The sequence below is a fragment of the Sebastes fasciatus genome, chromosome 11, assembly GCF_043250625.1.
Source record: "Sebastes fasciatus isolate fSebFas1 chromosome 11, fSebFas1.pri, whole genome shotgun sequence".
NCBI lineage: Eukaryota > Metazoa > Chordata > Actinopteri > Perciformes > Sebastidae > Sebastes > Sebastes fasciatus.
Window position 1 is genome coordinate 30,992,375 of NC_133805.1, and position 21,615 is coordinate 31,013,989.

Genomic DNA, 21,615 nt, shown 5'->3' on the forward strand with positions numbered 1-21,615 from the left:
AGGCGTACAAACTAAATATTCTCTGGTTAAGTAAGAAGTCAACGAGTGGCACCGGAAAGGAAAGTAGGTTGCATGACAACAGTAGTAAACACTAAACACCGACGTATGTACTGCCAAACATTGCATTTGTGTCCTGTATTTATTACTGTAGCTTACCTCCAAGTCTAAATGACTATCTGTCTCTCTCTGTGCTTCCCCTCGGGTCGCCACTCTTTCCATGAGACCTTTTTTTTAGCTTTAACAAAACAATCTCTCATATTCTTTCACAGCCTGCGCCAAAAAGACGCCTTTGCCCGGTGTGTTTTTTGCTATTTAATGACATGTGACTGTCCCTGTGGTCCCTCAATGAACAGCTTTAGAGATATCTGTATAGGCCGAGCTGCTTGGCCAGGTTTTTTTGCACCAAAAATGGCTCTTTTGATAGTAAAGGTTGCTGAGCCCTGGGTTAATGCCAAGACAAGGGGGAACCAAAGGGTTCAGATTTTCTCTCAAAAGAGAACACCGGACATGTGATACAGAGCACATATGTTGGAGCAGAAAAAACATGCAGTTAAATTCCAGGTTGACCTAAAATGTAATGATATTTATAATGATGTTAAATGGTCGGGCTGTATGACACAACACATGTCACTGTATTAAAACAACAAGTAGTGTTTTCAGACATGGAGATGTCATCAGACAGATAGTCTTACTTTGTACAGTGCTGGTCTGACTGGCTGTCTGCAGTCCAGGTCTTGTTCTGGATCTTTCTCCACACTGGGGACAGGAGGAGTCTCCTGACTGGTCCCAGAATGAGGTGATGCACTGTTTGCAGAAACTGTGTCCACAGCTGGTAGAGACTGGATCCTTCAGGACATCCTGACACAAAGCACAGCAGGACAGCTGCTCCTCCACAGAAACATCACTCCTCTTCCTCTTCCTGTAAGACATGTCTTTATAACTAAAATGCTTAGTTGGTTGGCCGACACTGTCTCAAAGCTCAGATAGTGTTGTTACTTTTCTGTTTGAATTCAGCATTCAGTCTGTGATGACAGTGTTCCTTTTATTTCAACTCTCCTGCTTTCATCAACACTAATTAGCTGAATTTCCTATCTGGCTGTCTTATCCCCCTTATTCTCAGGTGTTACTGTAGACATGATTATGTTTGTAACTTCCGGTGAAGTAGCGGAAGTAGCAGTACGCTAGTTAGTTCCATTGGCTAACCATAGCGGCTAACCACCAACGGCCCTTCTTTTGAAAAGTAATTAACCTTCATTTTACAAAATCCTGCTTTATCTTTAACAGACATTTAACTAACTTTAAATTGGCATTTTCTAAAATGTCATTGCAGAGCTGTGGTACGGTGTTCCGTACACGTTACGCCCGTCAGCGCCACGCCAGGCAGCACTCCTATGTCGTTAAGAGCCAGACAAGAATATCCATTAGACAGTCTACACTTTGACTGATGTCTTTTGGACCAGAGTTTTTGAGAAAAGTGGGGAAAAGTAACGCCTCTGCCTGTGTAGGTAGATCATAAAGCTTAATGGTGTTCCATACAGAGCGCATAACATGATTTCAACGACGATTAATGAAAATTTGAAACATCAAAATATTCAATTGATGTAATTAATACTAACTTTATTTACTTTTTATTAAATAGCGCTGCTGCAACATCAATATTGGGCGCAGGATTACATGCAAACAGCGTCTGTATTGACAGAGTTGCTGCGACAGTGCCAAGTAGTCAGTGAGCACCATTGATGTTAAAAAACTCCCATTTTAAAGCATTTATTCAACAAAGGGTGATATATTTAACAACGTGTGATAGGAGAATAATCATTTCATACAGACTACAGTTCTGTGAGAAGCATGAATTAAGTTAAAATGTACATTTTCGCTGCTCAAGTCATCTCCCCTCTCAAGCTGCAGTCGGGACTGGAGGTTCCCCTCCGGGTTTGTGGGCGTACCCATGGGTGCACCTCACAAACTGACTGAAATCTCTCAGGAACTAATGGTGGAGGTCTCTGACTGGTCGGGAATGAAAGAGGGGGAACTGAAGATGACACGCATATAAATGTTATGCACGATCTGGAAGTATTTATTCAGTGATAGGTGGAAAAATGTCATCTGTACAGAACATGGTTAGTGTACAGAATAAAAATAGTTAGTGTAGGTTAGTTGGGCTATAAAGAGCAGCAGAGAAGAGACGTCGGGTTCTTAAAAGGACCGACAGCTGTGTCAGGAGAACATCAGCTATGATTTCATGTGTAGGGCGGACTCAGCATTGTAGCGTTGGTTTAATGACAGCCAGTTACTTTCACTATTTCCTGTACAGTTTAAAATTTAAGGCAGTTTATGGCACGGAGTGCAGGGAGCATTAGAAAATTAAACCTTGTTACTGTGGAAGTCCTGAAATGCCTCAGAGCTTTTCAGATTGTTCATCGCTTCACCGTCTGTAGCAACGGAGTCAATAATGTAGCTAAATATGCTAGTCTACGTTATCTGAGGCCACTTCTTCAGGTCGTCCTCCATCCCTCCATAGTAGAAAGCAGAGCTGTGATCACATTATCCTGTTTGAGCTGTAATAAGTGGTGTTCACACATGTTTTACTAGATTTATTAATACAATCGCTCTAGGAGAGATGATCAGCGTAGCGTTACCGTGGAAACGATTCAGTGACACGACGCGCCAGAAGTTAGGGACATAATTCACGCAAGGCATCATGGGGGCTAGGAACAAAGTGGATTAACCTCTTCACAATCCGACGGCCGCTATTCTGTCTTTCAGAGGCTGTAGCAGGCTCAGTTTTCAAGATACTGGTAACATATGAAACTAGAAAACCTAAGGTATTGATTGTTACCAACCATGTCATACTAACTTGTTGGGAAGAATGCTCTGACCTCCAGATATGTGAATGAAAAATGGGTTCTCTGGGTACCCATGAGTCTCACCTTTACAGACAAGCCCACTTTATGATAATCACATGCAGTTTGGGGGCAAGTCATAGTCAAGTCAGCACACTGACACACTGACAGCTGTTGTTGCACGTTGGGTTTCAGAGGGGTCCCGCCTCCGTGGTCGTCCTCCAGAGGGGTCCCGCTTCCGTAGTCGTCCTTCAGAGGGGTCGCACTGTCGCCGTTGCCTGAGTTTTCCTGCCCCATCCCTGTTCGGCTAGAGACGTCAACCCCAGCGAATCAGAGTCTCTACTGCCCAGTGGCCCAGCCAACTTCAAGCCAGTTCCTGTGACGGGGGTCCCAGACAACTTCAAGACAGTTCCTGTGTCGGGGGTCCCAGACAACTTCAAGACAGTTCCTGTGTCGGGGGTCCCAGACAACTTCAAGACAGTTCCTGTGTCAGGGGTCCCAGACAACTTCAAGACAGTTCCTGTGTCGGGGGTCTCAACACTTGCTCCCCGTGTTCAGTCGGCGGTCCGGCCGACATCTGTCTCAGCTGGTCCGCAGTAGCCCCAAGTCCCTGCCTGGCTCCTCACTGGACCAACCTACCTCCAGAGGGGTCCCGCCTCCATGGCCGTCCTCCAGTGGGGTCCTGCCTCCGTGGTCGTCCTCCAGAGGGGTCCCGCCTCCAGGGCTGTCCTCCAGAGGGGTTTCCTAAGGTCCTGCCTTTGCCGACGCCCTCCTGATCAGTTTCTCCTGTCTGTCCTGCCCCCAGGCCGTCCCGAGTTTTCCTGCCCCGTTCCTGTTCAGCGCCCAGGCCGCTTTCCCCTTAATCCCTCCTCTGGACTCCCTCCACCCACCCTGCTGGACTTCAAAGTCTCTGTTTTAGAGACGTTTGGGATCCGACTCTTGAGAGGGACTTGGTCTTGGGTTTTGGTTGTAGTTTGTTTCCTGTTTTATTTTGTAGGTTCAACACTTTCTACAGCTACTTCACAGTAAAAGTCCTCCATTAAAGAGAGCTGATTATACCCTTACCAATCTCACGGTCACTTTGGGCAGCTTAGCTTGAGTAAGTTAGGTTTGAACTGAGGTTAAAAGTGGTTTACATTTTTTAGCACACAGTATGGGAACTGAACTGAAGCCGTAATATTGCTCTCTTCAAAGCCACCAGACTCCACTAACAGAAGCAGTAATTTTACTTCCCAGAACACGGGAGTATACATACAACCCCACTTCAAAAAAAGCTGTTATGGTCACGTGATGCGGTCATCGTGAGGAGTCGTTTTTCGCCGACCTCCCGTCACCACCAGATACAATTTACAATTTAAAGTTACTTTTTGACCCAGGCTGGACTTTCTAAAGGTGGCTATCTATGTATGAACATGTCCGCTTCTGATCCAAACCAAGTTCAACGTGATGCCGTGGCTAGAACTCGCTCAGAGCTGAAGAAACTCCAGACCACTAGCATGGACGCTACAGCTAACGTTAGCCAGCATGGCGCCGCCACCTGCGAGGAGGAGGGCTTGGCTACTCTCCTCGCGCAGGATTTCACACAGAAAATCAGCGCCTTAATGGATCAGAAGTTTACCGAACTTCATCTGACTCTGGAAGGATTTAACAACCGTATCGAAGGCAACACCAAGCGCATAACGGAGGCTGAATCACGTATCTCAGATGCTGAAGACTTCGTGACTTCATTGTCTAACAAGATCACGGCTCTAGAAAAGGAAGTGAATACTCTCTCACAACGAGCCGAGGACAGCGAAAACCGCAGCCGCAGGGATTATTGGTCTGAAGGAAGGCACGGAGGGACAACAACCAACTTCATTTTTCGAGTCATGGCTCCCCAAACTACTGGGTTTGCAAACCAAACGAGGGACGATTAAAATCGACAGAGCGCACAGATCCCTCGGCCCTCAGAAGGAAAAGTATACAAGACCGGTGATCATCAAGCTGCACAATTTCTGCGACAAACAGAGGGTCATGGCTGCAGTCAAGGAAAAAGAGAAGCTTCTGTACAACGGAAACCAAATCTACATTCGCCAGGACCTCTCGGTCCAGGTGAGGCAGACCCGACGGGAGTTCAATGATGTTTGCCAGCGTCTCATCATGCGAGGGATACGCTTCCAGATGCGCTTTCCAGCCAGCCTGTGCTTTTCGTACAACAACCAGGACTACACTTTCAAGTCTCCACGCAAGGCTTGGGAGTTTGTGAAGGACTGGGACAAATGAAAAACTTGGTCAGGTACAACTCCGTCTCTTTTCCTGCTCTCTGTGGGATGGGGACATGAAGGAATATTTTGAACTAGTTTAGGGCGACTCAGCTGTCTCTTGTACATATTCTAAGCTTCATACACCTGAACATTATACACGTTTCCTATACATCCATGAGCGCACACACACATTCACATTAGCTGGTTGTAGAACCCTGCATTACGCACATGCACACAATTACGCACGTAAATAGTCCCGTAGGCTACAGCCGAGCGCGCGCTCTGGCAGATACAGACACTCTTTATAATATACCCAGCTCTCACGTGTTATTTATATTCTGTTTTGAGAAAATAACGGGGTCAATACTTTGTTTTAAAACGGTCATTGCATTTCTTTTTTGTGTGTGAATAATTTAATGGACTGGATAAAGTCAAGGCTGACTTCAGTTTATTATGATCTTGGCCCTTGATAACGTCTTTTTCAGTTCATGTGGTGTTTCTGCCATACATAATCTCTCCTTTTGACAACTGCCTGTTCTTTTTGAGTTGCATAAATAAGAGCTTTAAAATGCTGAGTCGCCCACCACCTTTTATCTTTATCTTTTTTTTTTATCGCCACACTAATAAGTTGTTGCCTCTAATGATTTTTTTTTTTTTTGTGTAACACTGGAATGAGTAATAATTAGTATAGCCCTATACTGTTGGACAACTGTACTTTTCAAGGTGGTAGGTGGCGGGAGGGTGACAGAAGTTGATCTGGATCTTTAGGGGTAAGTTATGGGATCTAGATTTCTCTCCTGGTTTGGTGGAATGTTACTTCTCAGCTTCACGCACCCAAATGTGTTCACCATTTGTGATTTTTGTTGTGTTTTCTTTGGGAAAGTGTTCGATAGGCTCCAGCTGTCAGGCTTTGTTTTTGAGGGTAATGTTTTGTGTTTTATTTTTTGTTATCCTGTTCCATTGTTTTCAGTTTTCTCATGTAATAAGATGTCCTCTCTCTCATGTAAGACTAGATCTTATCAAACTTCTCATCTTAGTTTGGGTTTTGTAAACCCATTTGCAAATATGCTTCCACCCATTTACCTTGTTAGTGGTTGTACTTATGAGTGATCTCAAAATTACCTCGCTAAATGTTAAAGGTTTAAACCATGTCGTCAAGCGCCAAAAGATTCTTACTTTACTAAAAAAGGAGAAGTGCCACATCGCCTTCTTACAGGAAACCCACCTGTCCGATCTGGAACATATTAAATTACGTAGAAATTGGGTTGGGCAAGTTTTTTATTCCTCCTTTAAATCCAACAGTCGAGGTGTGGCTATTCTCTTACATCGCAGCCTTCCTTTTACATTGGATAGAACAGTAACCGATAAAGAAGGGCGTTATGTGCTTATTTCCGGATACATCTATGGAGAGCACATTTTACTGGGTTGCATTTACGCCCCCAATATATATGAATCTACCTTTTTTCCCAAACTTCTGGCAGACATGTCTGACTTTTCTACCTCCTTTACTTTGATAGGTGGTGACTTTAATTGTACCCCTGACTCTACTGTCGATCAATCTCCTCCTAGGCCTATTCCTTCTCGCAAAAGTCTTAAACTGGCTGAATTTTGTACTGACTTGGACTTGAATGATGCATGGAGAGTTCTTAACCCAACAGGCCGGGACTATACCTTCTTCTCTAAGCCTCACCAGTCCTTCTCTAGAATTGATTTTTTCCTTTCTTCCAGGACACTTTTAGATAGAATTAAAGACTGTATTATAGGAAGTCAGACTATATCTGACCACGCCCCTATCAGCGTAACCATTGGTCCCCCGTATAAAGACCCCTCTTGTAGACACTGGCGCCTGAGCCCTTCCTTATTAAGCAGCCCACCCTTTGTTGATTTCCTTAGTAAAGAACTTAAACAATTCCTTGCTGAGAATAAATCACCTGAAGTGAGTTCTACTACTTTGTGGGAGGCGGCTAAGGCTTACCTTCGTGGGGCTATCATATCCTACACATCAGCACAAAAGAAAAAGGCTCTCAAAACCCAGTTAGAGTTGGAGAAGAAAATTAAGGAGTTGGAGGGAGAATTTAAAAGTTCTCCATTCAGGTCCATTGGGGAACAGTTGGATGCTACGCGTTCTGCTTTAAATCAACTGTTAACAAAGAATGCAGAGTCTTCAATATTTTTTGCAAAACATAGGCTCTATGAATCAGGTAATAAACCAGGTCGCCTGCTGGCCCGTCTGGCCAAGGGGGGGAGCGGTTCAACCTCAATATCGGCGCTCCAAGACACCAATGGCGTTAGATGTCACAAATCTACTGAAATAAATAAAATTATGAAGGTCTTTTATCAGAAATTATATTCATCAGATGGTCTCACCTCTGAGGAGACAAGGGGAAGATTCCTTGACAAAATAAAATTACCAACTCTCTCAGATGACCAAAAGGAAGGCTTATGCAAACCAATCACAGAGGAGGAGGTTCTGGAAACTATTCGGGTACTTAAAGGAGGGAAGGCGGCAGGGCCTGATGGGTACTGCCCAGAATTTTATAAAAAACTAGGGAATATCATAGTAAGCCCTCTTACAGACATGTATAGAGATTCTTTTGAAAATGGCTGCCTCCCCTCAACTCTTAATCTAGCTAATATCTCCCTTATTCTGAAGAAGGGCAAACCCCCCGACCTATGTGGCTCCTATAGGCCTATTAGCCTTATCCCGGTAGAAAATAAGTTGCTTACTAAACTACTTGCTAGGAGGTTAGAATTGCTTCTGCCCTGTATTATTAATCCTGACCAGACGGGTTTTGTTCATGGGCGCTACTCACATACAAACATTAGACGGCTGTTGAATATTATCCAATTTACTAACCATTTTAAAAAGAAGGCCCTCGCCATTTCTTTAGATGCCGAAAAGGCGTTCGATAGAGTTGAGTGGCACTATCTATATGACGTCCTTGAGAGGTTTGGTTTGGGGGGGGATTTCCTTAAGTGGATCCAAACTATTTACCACTCCCCCACGGCCTGTATTATAACTAATGGTCTGCGTTCGGGCTCCTTCCCTTTGGAAAGGTCCACACGCCAGGGCTGCCCTCTAAGCCCTCTGCTCTTCGCCATCGCTCTCGAGCCGTTGGCAGAAGCCATTAGATGCCATGGAGATGTGAGGGGTATAGCTGTCGAGGGTACCACTCACAAAATTGCGTTATATGCTGACGACATCCTTTTATTCCTTACCTCTCCTGAAACTTCTGTTCCCACCATCCTAGCAATAATAAACGAATTTAGCTATATCTCAGGCTACAAGATAAACTTTAGCAAATCCGAGGCTATGCCCCTGGGCAGCTTTAGTGATACCAGCATGTTAGTAAATTTCCCTTTCAAGTGGTCCACTGCTGGTTTCACGTACCTAGGTCTAAAAATATCGCCAGATAACCACGACTTATGGAAATTTAACTTTGCCCCTGTACTTAATACAGTGAAACAAGATCTGATTCGGTGGCATGATCTTCCGCTTTCACTTATTGGTCGTGTTAGCCTGATAAAGATGAACGTACTCCCTCGACTTCTATACCCTCTACAAATGTTGCCACTGCGCATCTCCAAAAAAGTTAACAAAGACTTGGAGAGATCCTTTTCAAAATTTATTTGGCACGGTAAAAGGCCGAGACAAAAGTTTAGTTCTCTGCAGTTGCCCAAAGAAAAAGGTGGTTTAGCGGTACCCAACATGCTCTTTTACAACTGGGCCTGTCACATTCGTACTCTTTGGACTTGGTTACACTCATATCTTAGGCTCGAAACTTGTGTAGACTCTTGGGCGTGCTCCCCTGAGTCCCTGTGGAGTTTGGTGACATGTGGACCGGAAAAAATTAAAATGAACATTAAGAATAACCCTTTAATTATCAACTCTATTAAAGTGTGGCGGGAGATCTCCGATTACATGGATAGACGAGGTGTCAAATCCATGCTGTCTCCCATCTGTAATAATCAGGAATTTTTACCAGGCTTGAGGCTTTCTTTATTCCACTCATGGCGTGACAAAGGGATTCATGTGATAGGGGACGTGTTTGAGGTTAATACCTTGATGTCCTTTCAGCAGCTTCAAGACAAATTTAATCTCCCTAAAGATCACTTTTTTGCATATCTACAATTAAGGCATTTTGTTAATACACTTGTAAAGCCTACAGAGGACATTTCCATCTATAGTGAGGCAGAAAAGTTTATCCGTGAGCAGAAGGGTTTTAAGCACGGAATATCCCGTTTCTATTCTGTACTTTACTCTCAGGATAAATATGACATGACCAAATTATCACGCAAATGGGAGGGTGACCTGGGTAATGACTACAATGAGGAAGACTGGCGGGAGGCAGTGCACCTGGTGCAATCAACCTTCACTTGCAACAGGCTTGCGGAGATTCAATATAAAATATTACATAGGCTCCATATAGCCCCTGTTACCCTCCACAAAATATCTCGAACCATCTCTCCCATTTGCGGTAAGTGTAACACAGACCTTGGGTCCCATTACCATTACTTTTGGGGGTGCAATCGGATTGCTAGATACTGGAATCACGTAGCCCGAGAACTGAGCGGGATCTTTAAGACCACAATAAGAAAGGATCCAGGGTTATTTTTACTGGGTTTGCCCTCTAAAGTAGTTTCTCTCTCTCGAGAAATCAGTACAAATTGCTGGACAAACTTCTATTCCTTGCTCGTAAATGCATCCTGCTAAAATGGGTGAAAGACACTCCACCTACAGTAACTTTCTGGTACAGGGAGATCTTCAACGTACTGCCACATGAAAGGATGAGTGCAGTCCTTAGGGGTAATGAGGGCTCATTTATTAAGATCTGGAACCCTGTCCTGGACTATATACCATCAGAGCTCAAACACACTCTGTTGAAAGGCCAATACCCCTCAGGGTGGAAGCAAATTATGCCTGGTGCCACGTAAAACATAAAATATATTTCTAGGATCACCGTTTACCATTCATGAGAGTCTGAGGACAATATACTTCACTCTATGAGATACTATCTGCTATTCTTATTGTCTTCTTTTTTTCTTTTTTCTTTTTCTTTTATGTATTTATTTTTATGTATGGGTATGTAGGTATATGTGTATGTATATGTAGGTATGTATGTGTATATAAGTATATATATATATATATTTATTTTACGGTCAGTTTAACCACTGTTATTTTATGTAAAATGTCCCTTTTCACCCATTTTTATAATTCATTTATTTTTATTTATTGGTTTTGGGGGAGGGTGGGGGGGTCTGACTGTATAGAATAACTGTTGAACATAACATTGCTGTGAGCCTTCTGTTCTGAAAATAATAAAAATATGTTGAAAAAAAAAAAAAAAAAGCTGTTATAACAGCTGATTTTAGGAGAAGTCAAATCAACACTGATGATTCTGTTAGGTTCTTTTGTGTTTGCTCTCTCTCTCTCTCTCTCTCTCTCTCTCTCTCTCTCTCTCTCTCTCTCTCTCTCTCTCTCTCTCTCTCCCCTTTTCTCCTGGCAGGGCATGTGTGTGGCAGGGGGTGTGGCTGGATCCTCCCATGGCAGCAACGAGGCACACCAGGTTTCTATCAGCTCATCAACCTCACCATAAAAGCCTGATCTTCACGCCACTACGCTGCCAGATAATTCCTTCTCGTTCGGTTAGCCTGTGTGCCTCGCTGTTTCGCCAGCTTCTGTGTCTTCAGTGACTGAGTTTTTGACATGTGCTCATCCCTCGTGATTCCTCCATGAGTCAGCCAGTTTCTTTTTGGTTGGAAAATAAACTCTTTTCATTTTTACTTAACTGTGTCTGTCTCTGCTTTGGGGTTCAAACAAAACCTAAACCTCACAACAGTATTTTGAAGACAAATTTGAGAAAATGAATTACACATTTGAAGTACATTCTTTCAGATTTTGAATAGTTGTAAATCTTTACAGCGACTTCAATGTTCGGGCAAAAATATTTATATTTTCTTGAAGTGTAAATTGTGAAATGGAGTTTGAGGAAGCACCAACTCCCTCACGAAGTGTTTGGTTAAGCCAAATGGGGTTGATCACAGTTTTCTTTGTTTTCTTATGTGTGTAGTTAAGGGGTTAATTGACTGATGGAGACTGAGTGGCTCCAAGTGTAATCAGGTGTGCTATAATTGCCCAGGCTCTCACTGCAGGTGTCTCCAGTCTGAGCTAATAGCAGTACTCGCCTGATAGGCCTGTTGGAGCTGGAAGGGCGGGCTGTTGGGTTATATTAGGGTGTGTGAAAGCAGAGTTTTGGGAGAGTGGTAAAAAGAGCAGCACCAGGCATGTGGTGAGCAGTGTAATTGAATGCAGAGGATTTTTCCCTCCATGTGTTTTGACCTTTGCTTGATGGAATTTTTACAGACTGAAAATGAAAGTCTGCCTTATTTTTCAAGCATACTTACCTGCCAGTGTGATGATTTATCTTCATTTCACCTTGCTCTCCTGTACCTCACCTTGCAACATGGAGGTTCTCAGGTGTTTTGTTACAGAAATACAATTGGTAGTTTGTGGCTATAAAACCCAGACTAAGATCTATCTTAGTTTGAAACAGTATTTGCACTAATAGTTCTGCATCAAGAATATAAATCTTTTAGCAGAACATTTAGTGTTCGTCTTCAATGCATCATCATCCACCAGGTCAATTTACAGTAAAAACAGTCTCTTACTTTGATTCTGAGGGTCCAGGTTCATTACTGAAGTCTGGGGGAATATTATTGGACCAGTCACTCTTCATAGACAGACAGCTGGGTACTGGAGACTCTGCTCTCGGTCTGTACTGAACTCTGAAAACACAAAGATGATTTAAATCATATCACATGAATCCTTGTTAAATTTTCTGATGACAAAGCCATCTCAGTAGCTCTAAACACACAAACTACTGCTACTGTTAACAATAAGGAGGTTTAAAAGTTTGTAACCTTCCTATTAGATTAGATTAGATTAGATTACATCTTTTCTAGGTGACTGACAGCTGTTACAGATACTAAGAGGAAGATGGCACTAATGATTTAGCTTTGTCTGTATCACAAAAAGTTAAAATTTTAGTTAACAAATAAACTTCAGTAGAAAATGTAACATACAAACAAAATCACATAAAACATTACTTTGTGTCTGAGGGTCCAGGTTCATTACTGAAGTTCCGAGGTTCAGCTTTGGACCGGTCACTCTTCATAGACAGACAGCTGGGTACTGGACTCTGCTCTCTGTCTGTACTGAACTCTGCAAACACCAAGATGTTTTTATTCATACTGCTTGAATCCTTGATAAATTCTCTGTTTTAGGTCATTAAGGTGGCTCTAAACACACAAACTACTGCTACTGTCAACAATAACAAGGTTTAAAAGTTAGCTGTTTTCTTAGATTAGATTACATCTTCTCTAGGTGACTGACAGCTGTCACAGATACTAAGAGCAAGAGTTTATTCAACAAAGTCTGTTCAGTTTTAGTTGGCAAATACATTTGTGTAGACATTTGAATATACAAACACAACATCAACAGAAAACATGGTATTGTCAGAGGTAACTAAAAATGAGTCCTATAAATGAGTTAGTAGCAGCTCTCTTACTTTGACTCTGAGGGTCCAGGTTCATTACTGAAGTCTGGAGGATGACCTTTAGACTGATCACTCTTCATAGTCAGACAGCCAGAGACTAGAGACTCTGCTCTGTCCTCTTCTTCCTCCACACAATCACTCATCTTCTGATCTGAAGTCAGTCTGAGAGGTAACACAGTAACACTGACTGTGAGCTCAGAACACAAGAATCAAGACAAACAAGTTTGTTCAAGAGTCACAGGCAAGACTGAGAGAACAGGAAGTCACACACACACACACACACACACACACACACACACAGTATACAGTATAATAAAACAACCCAGCATTCACCTGGTCAGTTCTCTTTAAATCTCTGCTTGTTTTCTTGGGTTACAGCAGGTTTAATGAGGATTATTCAGCCAGTCATGACTTTGTGTTCACAGAAGAATCAAACTGTTGAGTTCATTCTAACTTTTCTCTCCTCTACAGTCCACAGGGAAGAAACTGACTCAGAGACTTTGACAGTAAAGTAATAAAATGTTTGATTAAAACTCACGCTGCGGCTCGGTCACGTGATGCGGTCATCGTGAGGAGTCGTTTTTCGCCGACCTCCCGTCACCACCAGATACAATTTACAATTTAAAGTTACTTTTTGACCCAGGCTGGACTTTCTAAACGTGGCTATCTATGTATGAACATGTCCGCTTCTGATCCAAACCAAGTTCAACGTGATGCCGTGGCTAGAACTCGCTCAGAGCTGAAGAAACTCCAGACCACTAGCATGGAAGCTACAGCTAACGCTAGCCAGCATGGCGCCGCCACCTGCGAGGAGGAGGGCTTGGCTACTCTCCTCGCGCAGGATGTCACACAGAAAATCAGCGCCTTAATGGATCAGAAGTTTACCGAACTTCATCTGACTCTGGAAGGATTTAACAACCGTATCGAAGGCAACACCAAGCGCATAACGGAGGCTGAATCACGTATCTCAGATGCTGAAGACTTCGTGACTTCATTGTCTAACAAGATCACGGCTCTAGAAAAGGAAGTGAATACTCTCTCACAACGAGCCGAGGACAGCGAAAACCGCAGCCGCAGGGAGAACATCAGGATTATTGGTCTGAAGGAAGGCACGGAGGGACAACAACCAACTTCATTTTTCGAATCATGGCTCCCCAAACTACTGGGTTTGCAAACCAAACGAGGGACGATTAAAATCGACAGAGCGCACAGATCCCTCGGCCCTCAGAAGGAAAAGTATACAAGACCGGTGATCATCAAGCTGCACAATTTCTGCGACAAACAGAGGGTCATGGCTGCAGTCAAGGAAAAAGAGAAGCTTCTGTACAACGGAAACCAAATCTACATTCGCCAGGACCTCTCGGTCCAGGTGAGGCAGACCCGACGGGAGTTCAATGATGTTTGCCAGCGTCTCATCATGCGAGGGATACGCTTCCAGATGCGCTTTCCAGCCAGCCTGTGCTTTTCGTACAACAACCAGGACTACACTTTCAAGTCTCCACGCAAGGCTTGGGAGTTTGTGAAGGACTGGGACAAATGAAAAACTTGGTCAGGTACAACTCCGTCTCTTTTCCTGCTCTCTGTGGGATGGGGACATGAAGGAATATTTTGAACTAGTTTAGGGCGACTCAGCTGTCTCTTGTACATATTCTAAGCTTCATACACCCGAACATTATACACGTTTCCTATACATCCATGAGCGCACACACACATTCACTTTAGCTGGTTGTAGAACCCTGCATTACGCACATGCACACAATTACGCACGTAAATAGTCCCGTAGGCTACAGCCGAGCGCGCGCTCTGGCAGATACAGACACTCTTTATAATATACCCAGCTCTCACGTGTTATTTATATTCTGTTTTGAGAAAATAACAGGGTCAATACTTTGTTTTAAAACGGTCATTGCATTTCTTTTTTGTGTGTGAATAATCTAATGGACTGGATAAAGTCAAGGCTGACCTCAGTTTCTTATGATCTTGGCCTTTGATAACGTCTTTTTCAGTTCATGTGGTGTTTCTGCCATACATAATCTCTCCTTGTGACAACTTCCTGTTCTTTTTGAGTTGCATAATTAAGACCTTTAAAATGCTGAGTCGCCCACCACCTTTTATCTTTATCTTTTCTTTTTTTTTTTATCGCCACACTAATAAGTTGTTGCCTCTAATGATTTTTTTTTTTTGTGTAACACTGGAATGAGTAATAATTAGTATAGCCCTATACTGTTGGACAACTGTACTTTTCAAGGTGGTAGGTGGCGGGAGGGTGACAGAAGTTGATCTGGATCTTTAGGGGTAAGTTATGGGATCTAGATTTCTCTCCTGGTTTGGTGGAATGTTACTTCTCAGCTTCACGCACCCAAATGTGTTCACCATTTGTGATTTTTGTTGTGTTTTCTTTGAGAAAGTGTTCGATAGGCTCCAGCTGTCAGGCTTTGTTTTTGAGGGTAATGTTTTGTGTTTTGTTTTTTGTTATCCTGTTCCATTGTTTTCAGTTTTCTCATGTAATAAGATGTCCTCTCTCTCATGTAAGACTAGATCTTATCAGACTTCTCATCTTAGTTTGGGTTTTGTAAACCCATTTGCAAATATGCTTCCACCCATTTACCTTGTTAGTGGTTGTACTTATGAGTGATCTCAAAATGACCTCGCTAAATGTTAAAGGTTTAAACCATGTCGTCAAGCGCCAAAAGATTCTTACTTTACTAAAAAAGGAGAAGTGCCACATCGCCTTCTTACAGGAAACCCACCTGTCCGATCTGGAACATATTAAATTACGTAGAAATTGGGTTGGGCAAGTTTTTTATTCCTCCTTTAAATCCAACAGTCGAGGTGTGGCTATTCTCTTACATCGCAGCCTTCCTTTTACATTGGATAGAACAGTAACCGATAAAGAAGGGCGTTATGTGCTTATTTCCGGATACATCTATGGAGAGCACATTTTACTGGGTTGCATTTACGCCCCCAATATATATGAATCTACCTTTTTTCCCAAACTTCTGGCAGACATGTCTGACTTTTCTACCTCCTTTACTTTGATAGGTGGTGACTTTAATTGTACCCCTGACTCTACTGTCGATCAATCTCCTCCTAGGCCTATTCCTTCTCGCAAAAGTCTTAAACTGGCTGAATTTTGTACTGACTTGGACTTGAATGATGCATGGAGAGTTCTTAACCCAACAGGCCGGGACTATACCTTCTTCTCTAAGCCTCACCAGTCCTTCTCTAGAATTGATTTTTTCCTTTCTTCCAGGACACTTTTAGATAGAATTAAAGACTGTATTATAGGAAGTCAGACTATATCTGACCACGCCCCTATCAGCGTAACCATTGGTCCCCCGTATAAAGACCCCTCTTGTAGACACTGGCGCCTGAGCCCTTCCTTATTAAGCAGCCCACCCTTTGTTGATTTCCTTAGTAAAGAACTTAAACAATTCCTTGCTGAGAATAAATCACCTGAAGTGAGTTCTACTACTTTGTGGGAGGCAGCTAAGGCTTACCTTCGTGGGGCTATCATATCCTACACATCAGCACAAAAGAAAAAGGCTCTCAAAACCCAGTTAGAGTTGGAGAAGAAAATTAAGGAGTTGGAGGGAGAATTTAAAAGTTCTCCATTCAGGTCCATTGGGGAACAGTTGGATGCTACGCGTTCTGCTTTAAATCAACTGTTAACAAAGAATGCAGAGTCTTCAATATTTTTTGCAAAACATAGGCTCTATGAATCAGGTAATAAACCAGGTCGCCTGCTGGCCCGTCTGGCCAAGGGGGGGAGCGGTTCAACCTCAATATCGGCGCTCCAAGACACCAATGGAGTTAGATGTCACAAATCTACTGAAATAAATAAAATTATGAAGGTCTTTTATCAGAAATTATATTCATCAGATGGTCTCACCTCTGAGGAGACAAGGGGAAGATTCCTTGGCAAAATAAAATTACCAACTCTCTCAGATGACCAAAAGGAAGGCTTATGCAAACCAATCACAGAGGAGGAGGTTCTGGAAACTATTCGGGTACTTAAAGGAGGGAAGGCGGCAGGGCCTGATGGGTACTGCCCAGAATTTTATAAAAAACTAGGGAATATCATAGTAAGCCCTCTTACAGACATGTATAGAGATTCTTTTGAAAATGGCTGCCTCCCCTCAACTCTTAATCTAGCTAATATCTCCCTTATTCTGAAGAAGGGCAAACCCCCCGACCTATGTGGCTCCTATAGGCCTATTAGCCTTATCCCGGTAGAAAATAAGTTGCTTACCAAACTACTTGCTAGGAGGTTAGAATTGCTTCTGCCCTGTATTATTAATCCTGACCAGACGGGTTTTGTTCATGGGCGCTACTCACATACAAACATTAGACGGCTGTTGAATATTATCCAATTTACTAACCATTTTAAAAAGAAGGCCCTCGCCATTTCTTTAGATGCCGAAAAGGCGTTCGATAGAGTTGAGTGGCACTATCTATATGACGTCCTTGAGAGGTTTGGTTTGGGGGGGGATTTCCTTAAGTGGATCCAAACTATTTACCACTCCCCCACGGCCTGTATTATAACTAATGGTCTGCGCTCGGGCTCCTTCCCTTTGGAAAGGTCCACACGCCAGGGCTGCCCTCTAAGCCCTCTGCTCTTCGCCATCGCTCTCGAGCCGTTGGCAGAAGCCATTAGATGCCATGGAGATGTGAGGGGTATAGCTGTCGAGGGTACCACTCACAAAATTGCGTTATATGCTGACGACATCCTTTTATTCCTTACCTCTCCTGAAACTTCTGTTCCCACCATCCTAGCAATAATAAACGAATTTAGCTATATCTCAGGCTACAAGATAAACTTTAGCAAATCCGAGGCTATGCCCCTGGGCAGCTTCAGTGATACCAGCATGTTAGTAAATTTCCCTTTCAAGTGGTCCACTGCTGGTTTCACATACCTAGGTCTAAAAATATCGCCAGATAACCACGACTTATGGAAATTTAACTTTGCCCCTGTACTTAATACAGTGAAACAAGATCTGGTTCGGTGGCATGATCTTCCGCTTTCACTTATTGGTCGTGTTAGCCTGATAAAGATGAACGTACTCCCTCGACTTCTATACCCTCTACAAATGTTGCCACTGCGCATCTCCAAAAAAGTTAACAAAGACTTGGAGAGATCCTTTTCAAAATTTATTTGGCACGGTAAAAGGCCGAGACAAAAGTTTAGTTCTCTGCAGTTGCCCAAAGAAAAAGGTGGTTTAGCGGTACCCAACATGCTCTTTTATAACTGGGCCTGTCACATTCGTACTCTTTGGACTTGGTTACACTCATATCTTAGGCTCGAAACTTGTGTAGACTCTTGGGCGTGCTCCCCTGAGTCCCTGTGGAGTTTGGTGACATGTGGACCGGAAAAAATTAAAATGAACATTAAGAATAACCCTTTAATTATCAACTCTATTAAAGTGTGGCGGGAGATCTCCGTTTACATGGATAGACGAGGTGTCAAATCCATGCTGTCTCCCATCTGTAATAATCAGGAATTTTTACCAGGCTTGAGGCTTTCTTTATTCCACTCATGGCGTGACAAAGGGATTCATGTGATAGGGGACGTGTTTGAGGTTAATACCTTGATGTCCTTTCAGCAGCTTCAAGACAAATTTAATCTCCCTAAAGATCACTTTTTTGCATATTTACAATTAAGGCATTTTGTTAATACACTTGTAAAGCCTACAGAGGACATTTCCATCTATAGTGAGGCAGAAAAGTTTATCCGTGAGCAGAAGGGTTTTAAGCACGGAATATCCCGTTTCTATTCTGTACTTTACTCTCAGGATAAATATGACACGACCAAATTATCACGCAAATGGGAGGGTGACCTGGGTAATGACTACAATGAGGAAGACTGGCGGGAGGCAGTGCACCTGGTGCAATCAACCTTCACTTGCAACAGGCTTGCGGAGATTCAATATAAAATATTACATAGGCTCCATATAGCCCCTGTTACCCTCCACAAAATATCTCGAACCATCTCTCCCATTTGCGGTAAATGTAACACAGACCTTGGGTCCCATTACCATTACTTTTGGGGGTGCAATCGGATTGCTAGATACTGGAATCACGTAGCCCGAGAACTGAGCGGGATCTTTAAGACTACAATAAGTAAGGATCCAGGGTTATTTTTACTGGGTTTGCCCTCTAAAGTAGTTTCTCTCTCGAGAAATCAGTACAAATTGCTGGACAAACTTCTACTCCTTGCTCGTAAATGCATCCTGCTAAAATGGGTGAAAGACACCCCACCCACAGTAACTTTCTGGTACAGGGAGATCTTCAATATACTGCCACATGAAAGGATGAGTGCAGTCCTTAGGGGTGTTGAGGGCTCATTTATTAAGATCTGGAACCCTGTCCTGGACTATATACCATCAGAGCTCAAACACACTCTGTTGAAAGGCCAATACCCTTCAGGGTGGAAGCAAATTATGCCTAGTGCCACGTAAAACATAAAATATATTTCTAGGATCACCGTTTACCACTCATGAGAGTCTGAGGACAATATACTTTACTCTATGAGATACTATCTGCTATTCTTAGTCTTCTTTTTTTCTTTTTTCTTTTTTTTTTATGTATTTATTTTTATGTAGGTATGTGTGTATGTATATGTAGGTATGTATGTGTATATATGTATATATATATTTATATATATATATATATATTTATTTTTGCGATCAGTTTATCCACTGTTATTTTATGTAAAATGTCCCTTTTCACCCATTTTTATAATTCATTTATTTTTATTTATTGGTTTTGGGGGAGGGTGGGGGGTCTGACTGTATAGAATAACTGTTGAACATAACATTGCTGTGAGCCTTCTGTTCTGAAAATAATAAAAATATGTTTGAAAAAAAAAAAAACTCACGCTGCTTCAATTTTCAGTCTGAGTCTATACTGACCGAACACTTCCACTTTCAGGATTTCCTCTCTGTCCTCCTCCGCCTGCATCACATGGTCAGTGTGGCTCTTCCCCTTTCCATTTACAGGAAATCTTTGACCTCACAGTTTATCTATGAGGGCGTGTGTGTGTTACTCACACAAAACAGCTTTTTAACACGGTGTGTTTATGAGAATCTCTTTTGTCTTGAACAGGTTGAATTAAAATGAGTTTTGGTCCAATGTTATCTCATTTTTATGTTTAAATCATGTAAATAAATCTTAGTTAAATACTATTGTGCTTTTTAGTGTTGTTGTTTTTTCAGAATTATATGACTAAGATTTTGCTGAACATCTGGAAGAAAAAATATTCTTTCTGTTGCACAATAAAAAAAATATCTGAGTTGCAAGTCTTTTTCATAATCTAAACATAGTAGCCAGAAATGACACATCTTCCTTACTCAATTAGTACAATAACCTACATTTTGAAATGTATTATAGTCTTAGTTTTATCTTATTAGTTATATTTGAATGTTTCTTCCACTATTTCATGTTTTCATGAAAAATAATCTGTGAATATTCAGCTTTTTTAAAATTTTTTATTTTTTTTTACTAAAGGATAAAAAGACAAGTAATTTCCAGCAACCTGGATTTGGAAATATAATCACAAATTCTCTACTCGTCAAATGTTTAAGTTACTTGTTAATTATTTCTTAAAGATGTGTTTATTGAATTTCACATGTCAGCATTACAAAATTAGTAGAAGCTTATCGTGAATAAGTAACTTTAACAAAAATGTATTTTAATTTTTTTCACACTTTCAAGTTTCAGATTGACTAAAGAAACAGTCGCAACAGATATAATCTCTCCACCTACTCCTGGATCTTCCTCGTGGCCTCCTCCCAGCTGGTCGTGCCTGGAACACCTCCCTAGGGAGGCGCCCAGGAGGGCATCCTTACTACATGCCCGAAACCACCTCAGCTGGCTCCTTTCAACACAAAGGAGTAGCAGCTCTACTCAGAGTCCCTCATGGATGACTGAGCTTCTCACCCTATCTCTAAGGGAGACGCCAGCCACCCTCCTGAGAAAACCCATTTTGTCCGCTTGTACCCGCAATCTGGTTCTTTCGGTCATCACCCAGCCCTCATGACCATAGGTGAGAGTAGGAACGAAGATTAACCGGTAGATCAAGAGCTTTGCCTTCCGGCTCAGCTCTCTTTCCGTCACAACGGTGTGGTAAAGCGAATGCAATACCGCCCCCGCTGCTCTGATTTTCCGGCCAATGTCACGTTCCATCGTCCCCTCACTCGCGAACAAGACCCCGAGATACTTGAACTCCTTCACTTGGGGTAAGGCTGAGTAGTGTGATACCCCTGTAATTGGCACACACTCTCTGGTTCACCTTTTTGAACAGGGGAACCACCACCCCGGTCTGCCACTCCTTAGGCACTGTCACTGACTTCCAAGACAGCCCCTCCACACCCAAAGCTTTCAGCATTTCTGGACGGCTCTCATCAATCCCCGGGGCTTTGCCACTGTGGAGTTGTTTGACTACCTCAGTGACTTCCACCAGGGAAATTGATGATGGTCCCCCAACCAGCTTCCAGCTCTGCCTCTACAACAGAGGGTGTATTAGTCGGATTCAGGAGATCCTCAAAGTGCTCCTTCCACTGCCCGATTACCTCCTCAGTTGAGGTCAACAGTGTCCCATCCTTACTGTACACAGCTTGGATGGTTCCCCGTTTCCCCCTCCTGAGGTGCCAGGCGGTTTTCCTGAAGCACTTTGGTGCTGACCGAAAGTCCTTCTGCATGGCTGCTCCACCTCCTTCACGGCAGTGGCTGCTGCCTAAATCTAGTTATCTTAGTAAGTGTAGTTAGCTTGCAGGTAATGTAGCTAACAACTAATTAAACTTTGGACGCCGGTTGATGTGGTCGTGCACTTCTGTGACCATCAGACACTGCACGCACAAGTTAGATGCAATCTCCTGCATGGAGTGCGTGGCGCTGGAAATGGCGTATTGCCAGCCATTATATAATGCCAGCTTCACATCTGGCTTAAGTAAAAGAATACAATTTTGTACATTT

The 21,615-nt window shown here is 42.7% G+C and overlaps 1 pseudogene; it reads right to left on the minus strand.

Annotated features, from left to right (window-relative positions):
• The window catches only part of LOC141777725 (protein NLRC3-like), a 40,821-nt pseudogene extending 21,226 nt beyond the window's left edge, over positions 1-19,595 (minus strand).
• Between the last annotated feature and the right edge of the window lie 2,020 nt (positions 19,596-21,615).